General features: G+C 52.7%; 15 non-coding genes across 15 annotated transcripts; all 15 read right to left on the bottom strand.

Moving 5' to 3' along the window:
* Positions 1 to 247: 247 nt before the first annotated feature.
* TRNAG-GCC (transfer RNA glycine (anticodon GCC)) lies at positions 248 to 318 on the bottom strand. Its single transcript has one exon. It is a non-coding gene; the product is annotated as a tRNA-Gly (tRNA).
* An 863-nt stretch (positions 319 to 1,181) lies between these two features.
* Positions 1,182 to 1,254, bottom strand: TRNAA-AGC (transfer RNA alanine (anticodon AGC)). The gene has a single exon. It is a non-coding gene; the product is annotated as a tRNA-Ala (tRNA).
* A 408-nt stretch (positions 1,255 to 1,662) lies between these two features.
* Positions 1,663 to 1,733, bottom strand: TRNAG-GCC (transfer RNA glycine (anticodon GCC)). Its single transcript has one exon. It is a non-coding gene; the product is annotated as a tRNA-Gly (tRNA).
* An 863-nt stretch (positions 1,734 to 2,596) lies between these two features.
* Positions 2,597 to 2,669, bottom strand: TRNAA-AGC (transfer RNA alanine (anticodon AGC)). Its single transcript has one exon. It is a non-coding gene; the product is annotated as a tRNA-Ala (tRNA).
* A 407-nt stretch (positions 2,670 to 3,076) lies between these two features.
* TRNAG-GCC (transfer RNA glycine (anticodon GCC)) lies at positions 3,077 to 3,147 on the bottom strand. Its single transcript has one exon. It is a non-coding gene; the product is annotated as a tRNA-Gly (tRNA).
* Positions 3,148 to 4,010: 863 nt separating this feature from the next.
* Positions 4,011 to 4,083, bottom strand: TRNAA-AGC (transfer RNA alanine (anticodon AGC)). The gene has a single exon. It is a non-coding gene; the product is annotated as a tRNA-Ala (tRNA).
* Positions 4,084 to 4,492: 409 nt separating this feature from the next.
* TRNAG-GCC (transfer RNA glycine (anticodon GCC)) lies at positions 4,493 to 4,563 on the bottom strand. Its single transcript has one exon. It is a non-coding gene; the product is annotated as a tRNA-Gly (tRNA).
* Positions 4,564 to 6,840: 2,277 nt separating this feature from the next.
* TRNAA-AGC (transfer RNA alanine (anticodon AGC)) lies at positions 6,841 to 6,913 on the bottom strand. Its single transcript has one exon. It is a non-coding gene; the product is annotated as a tRNA-Ala (tRNA).
* A 1,342-nt stretch (positions 6,914 to 8,255) lies between these two features.
* On the bottom strand, positions 8,256 to 8,328 carry TRNAA-AGC (transfer RNA alanine (anticodon AGC)). The gene has a single exon. It is a non-coding gene; the product is annotated as a tRNA-Ala (tRNA).
* A 409-nt stretch (positions 8,329 to 8,737) lies between these two features.
* TRNAG-GCC (transfer RNA glycine (anticodon GCC)) lies at positions 8,738 to 8,808 on the bottom strand. The gene has a single exon. It is a non-coding gene; the product is annotated as a tRNA-Gly (tRNA).
* Positions 8,809 to 9,671: 863 nt separating this feature from the next.
* On the bottom strand, positions 9,672 to 9,744 carry TRNAA-AGC (transfer RNA alanine (anticodon AGC)). The gene has a single exon. It is a non-coding gene; the product is annotated as a tRNA-Ala (tRNA).
* A 408-nt stretch (positions 9,745 to 10,152) lies between these two features.
* TRNAG-GCC (transfer RNA glycine (anticodon GCC)) lies at positions 10,153 to 10,223 on the bottom strand. Its single transcript has one exon. It is a non-coding gene; the product is annotated as a tRNA-Gly (tRNA).
* An 863-nt stretch (positions 10,224 to 11,086) lies between these two features.
* TRNAA-AGC (transfer RNA alanine (anticodon AGC)) lies at positions 11,087 to 11,159 on the bottom strand. The gene has a single exon. It is a non-coding gene; the product is annotated as a tRNA-Ala (tRNA).
* A 408-nt stretch (positions 11,160 to 11,567) lies between these two features.
* On the bottom strand, positions 11,568 to 11,638 carry TRNAG-GCC (transfer RNA glycine (anticodon GCC)). Its single transcript has one exon. It is a non-coding gene; the product is annotated as a tRNA-Gly (tRNA).
* Positions 11,639 to 12,741: 1,103 nt separating this feature from the next.
* TRNAG-GCC (transfer RNA glycine (anticodon GCC)) lies at positions 12,742 to 12,812 on the bottom strand. The gene has a single exon. It is a non-coding gene; the product is annotated as a tRNA-Gly (tRNA).
* Between the last annotated feature and the right edge of the window lie 744 nt (positions 12,813 to 13,556).

Here is a 13,556-nt window from a genome sequence, read left to right on the forward strand (position 1 = left end):
GAGTCCCCCCATTTTTTTTCTCCCTTCGTGAGTCCATTGACAACTGATCCCTTTCGGAAGTATGACCTCATGGGTTTCAATGATGTCATTAGGAGAAGGTGGTTTCCAAAAGAACCTTCCCACCACCTAGTACGTTCTAGACAATAAACACCTTGTGCCTTGATGCATTCCACCGGACTTGAAATTGGCGGGAGAGAGCTACCCGGGGGGGGGGAAGGGGGGGCTTTAAAGACAAAGACACCATAATTGCATTGGCCGGGAATCGAACCCGGGCCTCCCGCGTGGCAGGCGAGAATTCTACCACTGAACCACCAATGCGCCACGCCGGGGCCGGCGCCATCACCCTCCTCGCTCAGCTGGTCTAGGAGAGTCCAGCTTTTGCCCAGACTTGACTTGGCATTAGCTTGTCAACATCGATGGAAACGCCTTGTCATCTACATTGTGACTTTGCCAGATGGACCCACTCCCCATGGGATCGGTAGCAAACTAGATCCACATTTTGTTGTTGATGCTCCTCCTCAGCAACAAGAGCAGAGTGGCGCAGCGGAAGCGTGCTGAGCCAAAACCCTCAGCATAAGGATGGCACTGGCACCTTTTGCTTGTCAACATCGATGGAAACGCCTCGTCATCTACATTGTGACTTTGCCAGATGGACCCACTCCCCATGGGATCGGTAGCAAACTAGATCCACATTTTGTTGTCGATGCACCAGCTCGGCAGCAAGAGCAGAGTGGCGCAGCGGAAGCGTGCTGGGCCCATAACCCAGGGGTCGATGGATCGAAACCATCCTCTGCTACGTTGCCTTTTCCTATGCCAGTCGATATTTGCTAGTGGGGCCAAAGGGCGCTCTTTCACACACAAAGAGAAGTTGAACCTGATTCTGGTGGTTAAACGAGTCCAAAACCCTCAGCATAAGGATGGCACGGGCACCTTTTGTGCTAATGCAATATTGTCTCTTGGCAAAGGAAGCCTGGCCGTGCTTTCTTTAATGGATTGCTTTTGTCCAATACTGCCTGCCTGACTTTGGCTGAAGCCACAGCTGCCTCAAAAAAAAAAACGCGTCAACGCCGCCTTGGCACATGTTATGAGGAGGACTCTGGCTTCCCATGTTGCTCGCGGCGCTCGGTTCCAAGCTTCAACAACAAACGCAAAAGCCAGGTGCCTCCCAGGAAGGCAGCGTTTGGAGAATGCGGGCATCGATCCCGCTACCTCTCGCATGCTAAGCGAGCGCTCTACCACTTGAGCTAATCCCCCTTTGCTTGGGCTCCCCGTTGGCGCTATGGCTGATCCCTGTCCTCTTATGTGCTATGCGTAATATATGCAGTTTTGCAAAATCCACAACCTGCTCTGGCCGCTAGACACCAGGACAGCCACCCGTTTTCCGAGCTTCGAAGGTTTGCACTCTCCCTTCCTCAGAGTCCCCCCATTTTTTTTCTCCCTTCGTGAGTCCATTGACAACTGATCCCTTTCGGAAGTATGACCTCATGGGTTTCAATGATGTCATTAGGAGAAGGTGGTTTCCAAAAGAACCTTCCCACCACCTAGTACGTTCTAGACAATAAACACCTTGTGCCTTGATGCATTCCACCGGACTTGAAATTGGCGGGAGAGAGCTACCCGGGGGGGGGGAAGGGGGGGCTTTAAAGACAAAGACACCATAATTGCATTGGCCGGGAATCGAACCCGGGCCTCCCGCGTGGCAGGCGAGAATTCTACCACTGAACCACCAATGCGCCACGCCGGGGCCGGCGCCATCACCCTCCTCGCTCAGCTGGTCTAGGAGAGTCCAGCTTTTGCCCAGACTTGACTTGGCATTAGCTTGTCAACATCGATGGAAACGCCTTGTCATCTACATTGTGACTTTGCCAGATGGACCCACTCCCCATGGGATCGGTAGCAAACTAGATCCACATTTTGTTGTTGATGCTCCTCCTCAGCAACAAGAGCAGAGTGGCGCAGCGGAAGCGTGCTGAGCCAAAACCCTCAGCATAAGGATGGCACTGGCACCTTTTGCTTGTCAACATCGATGGAAACGCCTCGTCATCTACATTGTGACTTTGCCAGATGGACCCACTCCCCATGGGATCGGTAGCAAACTAGATCCACATTTTGTTGTCGATGCACCAGCTCGGCAGCAAGAGCAGAGTGGCGCAGCGGAAGCGTGCTGGGCCCATAACCCAGAGGTCGATGGATCTAAACCATCCTCTGCTACGTTGCCTTTTCCTATGCCAGTCGATATTTGCTAGTGGGGCCAAAGGGCGCTCTTTCACACACAAAGAGAAGTTGAACCTGATTCTGGTGGTTAAACGAGTCCAAAACCCTCAGCATAAGGATGGCACGGGCACCTTTTGTGCTAATGCAATATTGTCTCTTGGCAAAGGAAGCCTGGCCGTGCTTTCTTTAATGGATTGCTTTTGTCCAATACTGCCTGCCTGACTTTGGCTGAAGCCACAGCTGCCTCAAAAAAAAAAACGCGTCAACGCCGCCTTGGCACATGTTATGAGGAGGACTCTGGCTTCCCATGTTGCTCGCGGCGCTCGGTTCCAAGCTTCAACAACAAACGCAAAAGCCAGGTGCCTCCCAGGAAGGCAGCGTTTGGAGAATGCGGGCATCGATCCCGCTACCTCTCGCATGCTAAGCGAGCGCTCTACCACTTGAGCTAATCCCCCTTTGCTTGGGCTCCCCGTTGGCGCTATGGCTGATCCCTGTCCTCTTATGTGCTATGCGTAATATATGCAGTTTTGCAAAATCCACAACCTGCTCTGGCCGCTAGACACCAGGACAGCCACCCGTTTTCCGAGCTTCGAAGGTTTGCACTCTCCCTTCCTCAGAGTCCCCCCATTTTTTTTCTCCCTTCGTGAGTCCATTGACAACTGATCCCTTTCGGAAGTATGACCTCATGGGTTTCAATGATGTCATTAGGAGAAGGTGGTTTCCAAAAGAACCTTCCCACCACCTAGTACGTTCTAGACAATAAACACCTTGTGCCTTGATGCATTCCACCGGACTTGAAATTGGCGGGAGAGAGCTACCCGGGGGGGGGAAGGGGGGGCTTTAAAGACAAAGACACCATAATTGCATTGGCCGGGAATCGAACCCGGGCCTCCCGCGTGGCAGGCGAGAATTCTACCACTGAACCACCAATGCGCCACGCCGGGGCCGGCGCCATCACCCTCCTCGCTCAGCTGGTCTAGGAGAGTCCAGCTTTTGCCCAGACTTGACTTGGCATTAGCTTGTCAACATCGATGGAAACGCCTTGTCATCTACATTGTGACTTTGCCAGATGGACCCACTCCCCATGGGATCGGTAGCAAACTAGATCCACATTTTGTTGTTGATGCTCCTCCTCAGCAACAAGAGCAGAGTGGCGCAGCGGAAGCGTGCTGAGCCAAAACCCTCAGCATAAGGATGGCACTGGCACCTTTTGCTTGTCAACATCGATGGAAACGCCTCGTCATCTACATTGTGACTTTGCCAGATGGACCCACTCCCCATGGGATCGGTAGCAAACTAGATCCACATTTTGTTGTCGATGCACCAGCTCGGCAGCAAGAGCAGAGTGGCGCAGCGGAAGCGTGCTGGGCCCATAACCCAGAGGTCGATGGATCGAAACCATCCTCTGCTACGTTGCCTTTTCCTATGCCAGTCGATATTTGCTAGTGGGGCCAAAGGGCGCTCTTTCACACACAAAGAGAAGTTGAACCTGATTCTGGTGGTTAAACGAGTCCAAAACCCTCAGCATAAGGATGGCACGGGCACCTTTTGTGCTAATGCAATATTGTCTCTTGGCAAAGGAAGCCTGGCCGTGCTTTCTTTAATGGATTGCTTTTGTCCAATACTGCCTGCCTGACTTTGGCTGAAGCCACAGCTGCCTCAAAAAAAAAAACGCGTCAACGCCGCCTTGGCACATGTTATGAGGAGGACTCTGGCTTCCCATGTTGCTCGCGGCGCTCGGTTCCAAGCTTCAACAACAAACGCAAAAGCCAGGTGCCTCCCAGGAAGGCAGCGTTTGGAGAATGCGGGCATCGATCCCGCTACCTCTCGCATGCTAAGCGAGCGCTCTACCACTTGAGCTAATCCCCCTTTGCTTGGGCTCCCCGTTGGCGCTATGGCTGATCCCTGTCCTCTTATGTGCTATGCGTAATATATGCAGTTTTGCAAAATCCACAACCTGCTCTGGCCGCTAGACACCAGGACAGCCACCCGTTTTCCGAGCTTCGAAGGTTTGCACTCTCCCTTCCTCAGAGTCCCCCCATTTTTTTTCTCCCTTCGTGAGTCCATTGACAACTGATCCCTTTCGGAAGTATGACCTCATGGGTTTCAATGATGTCATTAGGAGAAGGTGGTTTCCAAAAGAACCTTCCCACCACCTAGTACGTTCTAGACAATAAACACCTTGTGCCTTGATGCATTCCACCGGACTTGAAATTGGCGGGAGAGAGCTACCCAGGGGGGGGGAAGGGGGGGGCTTTAAAGACAAAGACACCATAATTGCATTGGCCGGGAATCGAACCCGGGCCTCCCGCGTGGCAGGCGAGAATTCTACCACTGAACCACCAATGCGCCACGCTGGGGCCGGCGCCATCACCCTCCTCGCTCAGCTGGTCTAGGAGAGTCCAGCTTTTGCCCAGACTTGACTTGGCATTAGCTTGTCAACATCGATGGAAACGCCTTGTCATCTACATTGTGACTTTGCCAGATGGACCCACTCCCCATGGGATCGGTAGCAAACTAGATCCACATTTTGTTGTTGATGCTCCTCCTCAGCAACAAGAGCAGAGTGGCGCAGCGGAAGCGTGCTGAGCCAAAACCCTCAGCATAAGGATGGCACTGGCACCTTTTGCTTGTCAACATCGATGGAAACGCCTCGTCATCTACATTGTGACTTTGCCAGATGGACCCACTCCCCATGGGATCGGTAGCAAACTAGATCCACATTTTGTTGTCGATGCACCAGCTCGGCAGCAAGAGCAGAGTGGCGCAGCGGAAGCGTGCTGGGCCCATAACCCAGAGGTCGATGGATCGAAACCATCCTCTGCTACGTTGCCTTTTCCTATGCCAGTCGATATTTGCTAGTGGGGCCAAAGGGCGCTCTTTCACACACAAAGAGAAGTTGAACCTGATTCTGGTGGTTAAACGAGTCCAAAACCCTCAGCATAAGGATGGCACGGGCACCTTTTGTGCTAATGCAATATTGTCTCTTGGCAAAGGAAGCCTGGCCGTGCTTTCTTTAATGGATTGCTTTTGTCCAATACTGCCTGCCTGACTTTGGCTGAAGCCACAGCTGCCTCAAAAAAAAAAACGCGTCAACGCCGCCTTGGCACATGTTATGAGGAGGACTCTGGCTTCCCATGTTGCTCGCGGCGCTCGGTTCCAAGCTTCAACAACAAACGCAAAAGCCAGGTGCCTCCCAGGAAGGCAGCGTTTGGAGAATGCGGGCATCGATCCCACTACCTCTCGCATGCTAAGCGAGCGCTCTACCACTTGAGCTAATCCCCCTTTGCTTGGGCTCCCCATTGGCGCTATGGCTGATCCCTGTCCTCTTATGTGCTATGCGTAATATATGCAGTTTTGCAAAATCCACAACCTGCTCTGGCCGCTAGACACCAGGACAGCCACCCGTTTTCCGAGCTTTGAAGGTTTGCACTCTCCCTTCCTCAGAGTCCCCCCATTTTTTTTCTCCCTTCGTGAGTCCATTGACAACTGATCCCTTTCGGAAGTATGACCTCATGGGTTTCAATGATGTCATTAGGAGAAGGTGGTTTCCAAAAGAACCTTCCCACCACCTAGTACGTTCTAGACAATAAACACCTTGTGCCTTGATGCATTCCACCGGACTTGAAATTGGCGGGAGAGAGCTACCCGGGGGGGGGAAGGGGGGGCTTTAAAGACAAAGACACCATAATTGCATTGGCCGGGAACCGAACCCGGGCCTCCCGCGTGGCAGGCGAGAATTCTACCACTGAACCACCAATGCGCCACGCCGGGGCCGGCGCCATCACCCTCCTCGCTCAGCTGGTCTAGGAGAGTCCAGCTTTTGCCCAGACTTGACTTGGCATTAGCTTGTCAACATCGATGGAAACGCCTTGTCATCTACATTGTGACTTTGCCAGATGGACCCACTCCCCATGGGATCGGTAGCAAACTAGATCCACATTTTGTTGTTGATGCTCCTCCTCAGCAACAAGAGCAGAGTGGCGCAGCGGAAGCGTGCTGAGCCAAAACCCTCAGCATAAGGATGGCACTGGCACCTTTTGCTTGTCAACATCGATGGAAACGCCTCGTCATCTACATTGTGACTTTGCCAGATGGACCCACTCCCCATGGGATCGGTAGCAAACTAGATCCACATTTTGTTGTCGATGCACCAGCTCGGCAGCAAGAGCAGAGTGGCGCAGCGGAAGCGTGCTGGGCCCATAACCCAGAGGTCGATGGATCGAAACCATCCTCTGCTACGTTGCCTTTTCCTATGCCAGTCGATATTTGCTAGTGGGGCCAAAGGGCGCTCTTTCACACACAAAGAGAAGTTGAACCTGATTCTGGTGGTTAAACGAGTCCAAAACCCTCAGCATAAGGATGGCACGGGCACCTTTTGTGCTAATGCAATATTGTCTCTTGGCAAAGGAAGCCTGGCCGTGCTTTCTTTAATGGATTGCTTTTGTCCAATACTGCCTGCCTGACTTTGGCTGAAGCCACAGCTGCCTCAAAAAAAAAAACGCGTCAACGCCGCCTTGGCACATGTTATGAGGAGGACTCTGGCTTCCCATGTTGCTCGCGGCGCTCGGTTCCAAGCTTCAACAACAAACGCAAAAGCCAGGTGCCTCCCAGGAAGGCAGCATTTGGAGAATGCGGGCATCGATCCCGCTACCTCTCGCATGCTAAGCGAGCGCTCTACCACTTGAGCTAATCCCCCTTTGCTTGGGCTCCCCGTTGGCGCTATGGCTGATCCCTGTCCTCTTATGTGCTATGCGTAATATATGCAGTTTTGCAAAATCCACAACCTGCTCTGGCCGCTAGACACCAGGACAGCCACCCGTTTTCCGAGCTTTGAAGGTTTGCACTCTCCCTTCCTCAGAGTCCCCCCATTTTTTTTCTCCCTTCGTGAGTCCATTGACAACTGATCCCTTTCGGAAGTATGACCTCATGGGTTTCAATGATGTCATTAGGAGAAGGTGGTTTCCAAAAGAACCTTCCCACCACCTAGTACGTTCTAGACAATAAACACCTTGTGCCTTGATGCATTCCACCGGACTTGAAATTGGCGGGAGAGAGCTACCCGGGGGGGGGGAAGGGGGGGCTTTAAAGACAAAGACACCATAATTGCATTGGCCGGGAACCGAACCCGGGCCTCCCGCGTGGCAGGCGAGAATTCTACCACTGAACCACCAATGCGCCACGCCGGGGCCGGCGCCATCACCCTCCTCGCTCAGCTGGTCTAGGAGAGTCCAGCTTTTGCCCAGACTTGACTTGGCATTAGCTTGTCAACATCGATGGAAACGCCTTGTCATCTACATTGTGACTTTGCCAGATGGACCCACTCCCCATGGGATCGGTAGCAAACTAGATCCACATTTTGTTGTTGATGCTCCTCCTCAGCAACAAGAGCAGAGTGGCGCAGCGGAAGCGTGCTGAGCCAAAACCCTCAGCATAAGGATGGCACTGGCACCTTTTGCTTGTCAACATCGATGGAAACGCCTCGTCATCTACATTGTGACTTTGCCAGATGGACCCACTCCCCATGGGATCGGTAGCAAACTAGATCCACATTTTGTTGTCGATGCACCAGCTCGGCAGCAAGAGCAGAGTGGCGCAGCGGAAGCGTGCTGGGCCCATAACCCAGAGGTCGATGGATCGAAACCATCCTCTGCTACGTTGCCTTTTCCTATGCCAGTCGATATTTGCTAGTGGGGCCAAAGGGCGCTCTTTCACACACAAAGAGAAGTTGAACCTGATTCTGGTGGTTAAACGAGTCCAAAACCCTCAGCATAAGGATGGCACGGGCACCTTTTGTGCTAATGCAATATTGTCTCTTGGCAAAGGAAGCCTGGCCGTGCTTTCTTTAATGGATTGCTTTTGTCCAATACTGCCTGCCTGACTTTGGCTGAAGCCACAGCTGCCTCAAAAAAAAAAACGCGTCAACGCCGCCTTGGCACATGTTATGAGGAGGACTCTGGCTTCCCATGTTGCTCGCGGCGCTCGGTTCCAAGCTTCAACAACAAACGCAAAAGCCAGGTGCCTCCCAGGAAGGCAGCATTTGGAGAATGCGGGCATCGATCCCGCTACCTCTCGCATGCTAAGCGAGCGCTCTACCACTTGAGCTAATCCCCCTTTGCTTGGGCTCCCCGTTGGCGCTATGGCTGATCCCTGTCCTCTTATGTGCTATGCGTAATATATGCAGTTTTGCAAAATCCACAACCTGCTCTGGCCGCTAGACACCAGGACAGCCACCCGTTTTCCGAGCTTCGAAGGTTTGCACTCTCCCTTCCTCAGAGTCCCCCCATTTTTTTTCTCCCTTCGTGAGTCCATTGACAACTGATCCCTTTCGGAAGTATGACCTCATGGGTTTCAATGATGTCATTAGGAGAAGGTGGTTTCCAAAAGAACCTTCCCACCACCTAGTACGTTCTAGACAATAAACACCTTGTGCCTTGATGCATTCCACCGGACTTGAAATTGGCGGGAGAGAGCTACCCGGGGGGGGGGGAAGGGGGGGCTTTAAAGACAAAGACACCATAATTGCATTGGCCGGGAATCGAACCCGGGCCTCCCGCGTGGCAGGCGAGAATTCTACCACTGAACCACCAATGCGCCACGCCGGGGCCGGCGCCATCACCCTCCTCGCTCAGCTGGTCTAGGAGAGTCCAGCTTTTGCCCAGACTTGACTTGGCATTAGCTTGTCAACATCGATGGAAACGCCTTGTCATCTACATTGTGACTTTGCCAGATGGACCCACTCCCCATGGGATCGGTAGCAAACTAGATCCACATTTTGTTGTTGATGCTCCTCCTCAGCAACAAGAGCAGAGTGGCGCAGCGGAAGCGTGCTGAGCCAAAACCCTCAGCATAAGGATGGCACTGGCACCTTTTGCTTGTCAACATCGATGGAAACGCCTCGTCATCTACATTGTGACTTTGCCAGATGGACCCACTCCCCATGGGATCGGTAGCAAACTAGATCCACATTTTGTTGTCGATGCACCAGCTCGGCAGCAAGAGCAGAGTGGCGCAGCGGAAGCGTGCTGGGCCCATAACCCAGAGGTCGATGGATCGAAACCATCCTCTGCTACGTTGCCTTTTCCTATGCCAGTCGATATTTGCTAGTGGGGCCAAAGGGCGCTCTTTCACACACAAAGAGAAGTTGAACCTGATTCTGGTGGTTAAACGAGTCCAAAACCCTCAGCATAAGGATGGCACGGGCACCTTTTGTGCTAATGCAATATTGTCTCTTGGCAAAGGAAGCCTGGCCGTGCTTTCTTTAATGGATTGCTTTTGTCCAATACTGCCTGCCTGACTTTGGCTGAAGCCACAGCTGCCTCAAAAAAAAAAACGCGTCAACGCCGCCTTGGCACATGTTATGAGGAGGACTCTGGCTTCCCATGTTGCTCGCGGCGCTCGGTTCCAAGCTTCAACAACAAACGCAAAAGCCAGGTGCCTCCCAGGAAGGCAGCGTTTGGAGAATGCGGGCATCGATCCCGCTACCTCTCGCATGCTAAGCGAGCGCTCTACCACTTGAGCTAATCCCCCTTTGCTTGGGCTCCCCGTTGGCGCTATGGCTGATCCCTGTCCTCTTATGTGCTATGCGTAATATATGCAGTTTTGCAAAATCCACAACCTGCTCTGGCCGCTAGACACCAGGACAGCCACCCGTTTTCCGAGCTTCGAAGGTTTGCACTCTCCCTTCCTCAGAGTCCCCCCATTTTTTTTCTCCCTTCGTGAGTCCATTGACAACTGATCCCTTTCGGAAGTATGACCTCATGGGTTTCAATGATGTCATTAGGAGAAGGTGGTTTCCAAAAGAACCTTCCCACCACCTAGTACGTTCTAGACAATAAACACCTTGTGCCTTGATGCATTCCACCGGACTTGAAATTGGCGGGAGAGAGCTACCCGGGGGGGGGGAAGGGGGGGCTTTAAAGACAAAGACACCATAATTGCATTGGCCGGGAATCGAACCCGGGCCTCCCGCGTGGCAGGCGAGAATTCTACCACTGAACCACCAATGCGCCACGCCGGGGCCGGCGCCATCACCCTCCTCGCTCAGCTGGTCTAGGAGAGTCCAGCTTTTGCCCAGACTTGACTTGGCATTAGCTTGTCAACATCGATGGAAACGCCTTGTCATCTACATTGTGACTTTGCCAGATGGACCCACTCCCCATGGGATCGGTAGCAAACTAGATCCACATTTTGTTGTTGATGCTCCTCCTCAGCAACAAGAGCAGAGTGGCGCAGCGGAAGCGTGCTGAGCCAAAACCCTCAGCATAAGGATGGCACTGGCACCTTTTGCTTGTCAACATCGATGGAAACGCCTCGTCATCTACATTGTGACTTTGCCAGATGGACCCACTCCCCATGGGATCGGTAGCAAACTAGATCCACATTTTGTTGTCGATGCACCAGCTCGGCAGCAAGAGCAGAGTGGCGCAGCGGAAGCGTGCTGGGCCCATAACCCAGAGGTCGATGGATCGAAACCATCCTCTGCTACGTTGCCTTTTCCTATGCCAGTCGATATTTGCTAGTGGGGCCAAAGGGCGCTCTTTCACACACAAAGAGAAGTTGAACCTGATTCTGGTGGTTAAACGAGTCCAAAACCCTCAGCATAAGGATGGCACGGGCACCTTTTGTGCTAATGCAATATTGTCTCTTGGCAAAGGAAGCCTGGCCGTGCTTTCTTTAATGGATTGCTTTTGTCCAATACTGCCTGCCTGACTTTGGCTGAAGCCACAGCTGCCTCAAAAAAAAAAACGCGTCAACGCCGCCTTGGCACATGTTATGAGGAGGACTCTGGCTTCCCATGTTGCTCGCGGCGCTCGGTTCCAAGCTTCAACAACAAACGCAAAAGCCAGGTGCCTCCCAGGAAGGCAGCATTTGGAGAATGCGGGCATCGATCCCGCTACCTCTCGCATGCTAAGCGAGCGCTCTACCACTTGAGCTAATCCCCCTTTGCTTGGGCTCCCCGTTGGCGCTATGGCTGATCCCTGTCCTCTTATGTGCTATGCGTAATATATGCAGTTTTGCAAAATCCACAACCTGCTCTGGCCGCTAGACACCAGGACAGCCACCCGTTTTCCGAGCTTCGAAGGTTTGCACTCTCCCTTCCTCAGAGTCCCCCCATTTTTTTTCTCCCTTCGTGAGTCCATTGACAACTGATCCCTTTCGGAAGTATGACCTCATGGGTTTCAATGATGTCATTAGGAGAAGGTGGTTTCCAAAAGAACCTTCCCACCACCTAGTACGTTCTAGACAATAAACACCTTGTGCCTTGATGCATTCCACCGGACTTGAAATTGGCGGGAGAGAGCTACCCGGGGGGGGGGAAGGGGGGGCTTTAAAGACAAAGACACCATAATTGCATTGGCCGGGAATCGAACCCGGGCCTCCCGCGTGGCAGGCGAGAATTCTACCACTGAACCACCAATGCGCCACGCCGGGGCCGGCGCCATCACCCTCCTCGCTCAGCTGGTCTAGGAGAGTCCAGCTTTTGCCCAGACTTGACTTGGCATTAGCTTGTCAACATCGATGGAAACGCCTTGTCATCTACATTGTGACTTTGCCAGATGGACCCACTCCCCATGGGATCGGTAGCAAACTAGATCCACATTTTGTTGTTGATGCTCCTCCTCAGCAACAAGAGCAGAGTGGCGCAGCGGAAGCGTGCTGAGCCAAAACCCTCAGCATAAGGATGGCACTGGCACCTTTTGCTTGTCAACATCGATGGAAACGCCTCGTCATCTACATTGTGACTTTGCCAGATGGACCCACTCCCCATGGGATCGGTAGCAAACTAGATCCACATTTTGTTGTCGATGCACCAGCTCGGCAGCAAGAGCAGAGTGGCGCAGCGGAAGCGTGCTGGGCCCATAACCCAGAGGTCGATGGATCGAAACCATCCTCTGCTACGTTGCCTTTTCCTATGCCAGTCGATATTTGCTAGTGGGGCCAAAGGGCGCTCTTTCACACACAAAGAGAAGTTGAACCTGATTCTGGTGGTTAAACGAGTCCAAAACCCTCAGCATAAGGATGGCACGGGCACCTTTTGTGCTAATGCAATATTGTCTCTTGGCAAAGGAAGCCTGGCCGTGCTTTCTTTAATGGATTGCTTTTGTCCAATACTGCCTGCCTGACTTTGGCTGAAGCCACAGCTGCCTCAAAAAAAAAAACGCGTCAACGCCGCCTTGGCACATGTTATGAGGAGGACTCTGGCTTCCCATGTTGCTCGCGGCGCTCGGTTCCAAGCTTCAACAACAAACGCAAAAGCCAGGTGCCTCCCAGGAAGGCAGCGTTTGGAGAATGCGGGCATCGATCCCGCTACCTCTCGCATTGATCCCTTTCGGAAGTATGACCTCATGGGTTTCAATGATGTCATTAGGAGAAGGTGGTTTCCAAAAGAACCTTCCCACCACCTAGTACGTTCTAGACAATAAACACCTTGTGCCTTGATGCATTCCACCGGACTTGAAATTGGCGGGAGAGAGCTACCCGGGGGGGGGGAAGGGGGGGCTTTAAAGACAAAGACACCATAATTGCATTGGCCGGGAATCGAACCCGGGCCTCCCGCGTGGCAGGCGAGAATTCTACCACTGAACCACCAATGCGCCACGCCGGGGCCGGCGCCATCACCCTCCTCGCTCAGCTGGTCTAGGAGAGTCCAGCTTTTGCCCAGACTTGACTTGGCATTAGCTTGTCAACATCGATGGAAACGCCTTGTCATCTACATTGTGACTTTGCCAGATGGACCCACTCCCCATGGGATCGGTAGCAAACTAGATCCACATTTTGTTGTTGATGCTCCTCCTCAGCAACAAGAGCAGAGTGGCGCAGCGGAAGCGTGCTGAGCCAAAACCCTCAGCATAAGGATGGCACTGGCACCTTTTGCTTGTCAACATCGATGGAAACGCCTCGTCATCTACATTGTGACTTTGCCAGATGGACCCACTCCCCATGGGATCGGTAGCAAACTAGATCCACATTTTGTTGTCGATGCACCAGCTCGGCAGCAAGAGCAGAGTGGCGCAGCGGAAGCGTGCTGGGCCCATAACCCAGAGGTCGATGGATCGAAACCATCCTCTGCTACGTTGCCTTTTCCTATGCCAGTCGATATTTGCTAGTGGGGCCAAAGGGCGCTCTTTCACACACAAAGAGAAGTTGAACCTGATTCTGGTGGTTAAACGAGTCCAAAACCCTCAGCATAAGGATGGCACGGGCACCTTTTGTGCTAATGCAATATTGTCTCTTGGCAAAGGAAGCCTGGCCGTGCTTTCTTTAATGGATTGCTTTTGTCCAATACTGCCTGCCTGACTTTGGCTGAAGCCACAGCTGCCTCAAAAAAAAAAACGCGT

Source organism: Aquarana catesbeiana, linkage group LG04 (assembly GCF_042186555.1).
Source record: "Aquarana catesbeiana isolate 2022-GZ linkage group LG04, ASM4218655v1, whole genome shotgun sequence".
NCBI classification, from domain to species: Eukaryota; Metazoa; Chordata; class Amphibia; order Anura; family Ranidae; genus Aquarana; species Aquarana catesbeiana.